This window comes from Triticum urartu, chromosome 5 (assembly GCF_003073215.2).
Source record: "Triticum urartu cultivar G1812 chromosome 5, Tu2.1, whole genome shotgun sequence".
Lineage (NCBI taxonomy): Eukaryota > Viridiplantae > Streptophyta > Magnoliopsida > Poales > Poaceae > Triticum > Triticum urartu.
Window position 1 is genome coordinate 164,217,761 of NC_053026.1, and position 2,521 is coordinate 164,220,281.

At 37.9% G+C, this 2,521-nt stretch overlaps 1 non-coding gene across 1 annotated transcript; it reads left to right on the forward strand.

Moving 5' to 3' along the window:
• The first annotated feature begins 1,683 nt into the window (after window positions 1-1,683).
• On the forward strand, window positions 1,684-1,755 carry TRNAI-GAU. Its single transcript has one exon. It is a non-coding gene; the product is annotated as a tRNA-Ile (tRNA).
• The last annotated feature ends 766 nt before the right edge of the window (window positions 1,756-2,521 follow it).

A 2,521-nucleotide genomic window follows, 5' to 3' on the forward strand; every position in this document is an offset into this window, starting at 1 on the left:
TCTTTCTACCAAATCCAAATCCTTTGATAGAGAGTTGAGTGTTGGGGAGACTATCATTTGAAGCACAAGAGCAAGGAGTTCATCATCAACACACCATTTGTTACCTCTTGGAGAGTGGTGTCTCCTAGATTGGTTAGGTGTCACTTGGGAGCCTCCGTCAAGATTGTGGAGTTGAACCAAGGATTTTGTAAGGTTAAGCAGATCACCTACTTCGTGAAGATCTACCCGAGTGAGGCAAGTCCTTCGTGGGCGACGGCGATGGTGGGATAGATGATACGTCTCCAACGTATCTATAACTTTTGATTGCTCCATGCTATATTATGTACTGTTTTGGACATTACTGGGCTTTATTATCGACTTTTATATTATTTTTGGGACTAACCTACTAACCGGAGGCTTAGCCCAGAATTGCTATTTTTTTCCTATTTTAGGGTTTCGAAGAAATGGAATATCAAACAGAGTCCAAACGGAATGAAACCTTCGGGAACGTGATTTTCTCACCGAACATGATCGAGGAGACTTGGACCCTATGTCAAGCAACCAATAGGGAGGCCACGAGGTAGGGGGGGCGCCTACCCCCAGGTGCGCCCTCCACCCTCGTGGGACCCTCCTTGCTCCATGGACGTACTTCTTCCTTCTATATATACCTACGTACCCCCAAACGAGCAGATACGGAGCCAAAACCCTAATTCCACCATCGTAACTCTCTGTATCCACGAGATCCCATCTTGGGGCCTGTTCCGGAGCTCCGCTGGAGGGGGCATCGATCACGGAGGGATTCTACATCAACACCATAGCCTCTCCGATGAAGTGTGAGTAATTTACCTCAGACCTATGGGTCCATAGTTATTAGATAGATGGCTTCTTCTCTCTGTTTGGATCTCAATACAATGTTCTCCCCCTCTCTTGTGGAGATCTATTCGATGTAATCTTCTTTTGCAGTGTGTTTGTTGAGACCGATGAATTATGAGTTTATGATCAAGTTTATCTATGAACAATATTTGAATCTTCTCTGAATTCTTTTATGTATGATTGGTTATCTTTGCAAGTCTCTTCGAATTATCAGTTTGGTTTGGCCTACTAGATTGATCTTTCTTGCAATGGGAGAAGTGCATAGCTTTGGGTTCAATCTTGCGGTGTCCTTTCCCAGTGACAGTAGGGGCAGCAAGGCACGTATTGTATTGTTGCCATCGAGGATAACAAGATGTTTTTTTTATCATATTGCATGAATTTATCCCTCTACATCATGTCATCTTGCTTAAGGCGTTACTCTGTTCTTATGAACTTACTAGCACATATGCCCGTATGTTGCAACGGGAGATAAAATAGTATGCAGTTAAAGTCAGTCAGAATTATATGTGCAAGCAAAACCCTATGTGCACACGAAGAAAAGAAATGATTAGCTTCTCGGTTTCGTAGCATGTGAAGGAATCAATCCGTTATTTTTCCATTCATTGATCGATGGTGTTTAAGAGTTTTGTTATGTCATCGTACGTCGGGGAAGACCCATGCCTATTTTGAAGCATATTTTTCGAATATTTTTTGAATTTGGAGCATTTTTGAAATGCTATTTTCTTTTTAGACATCTCAAACTATTTTGAAAAACTATTTTGAAGAGTGGCCTTGAGTTTCTCGCCCCTTTGCCTTAGGATTCGTTAATTCTCTTTCTCGATGGGACAGGGAAGGGATATAACTCAGTGGTAGAGTGCCACCTTGATGTGGTGGAAGTCATCAGTTCGAGCCTGATTATCCCTAAACCCAATGTGAGTTTTTTCTATTTTGACGAAATAAGTTCTAAAATAAAAATAAACGTGGAAGGGAAAAAATAGATAGGAAAGAGAATAAAAATAGAAGTAAAACACAAAAATAAAGAAAATTGGTCCAGCCCATTATTGGTTGTCCTGTGCGAAACTCCAACTAAAAATATGAAAATTATTTAAATTTGTGAACATTTTCTAAAAACATGAACATGTGTTGAAAATTCAAAAAATAGAAAATGTGTATCTCTTTTAAAAGAACATTATTTTTTATTATGAAAATTTCACAAGAATAAGAATATTTTTCGAATTTGGAGCATTTTTTAAATGCTATTTGATTTTTAGACATCTCGATTTTTTTTGAAAAAATAATATTTTCTCAAAAAATGGGAAACTCTTTACAAGTGCGGAATATTTTTTAAAATAGTAACAATTTTTTTGAATTTTGAACATTTAAAAAAAATTATTTCGGAACATTTTTGAGGATTTTTAAATTTAAGAAATAAATTCTAAAAGGACAATAAACTTGGAAGAGAAAAAAGAGATACGAAGAATAAAAGTAGAAGTAAAACACAGAAAAAAGAAAAATTGGCCAGCTCAATATTGGTTGTCCTGTGGGAAAATCAACTATTTATCGCCCTATGCAGAAAATAGAATTTTCCCAAGTGCGTGGGCAGAAAAATACGTGGGTTGGCTTTGCTGGGCCATAGCGTGCGGCCCACGTACGAAAATTCTTTTTCTAGCTGACAAACATATATAAATTT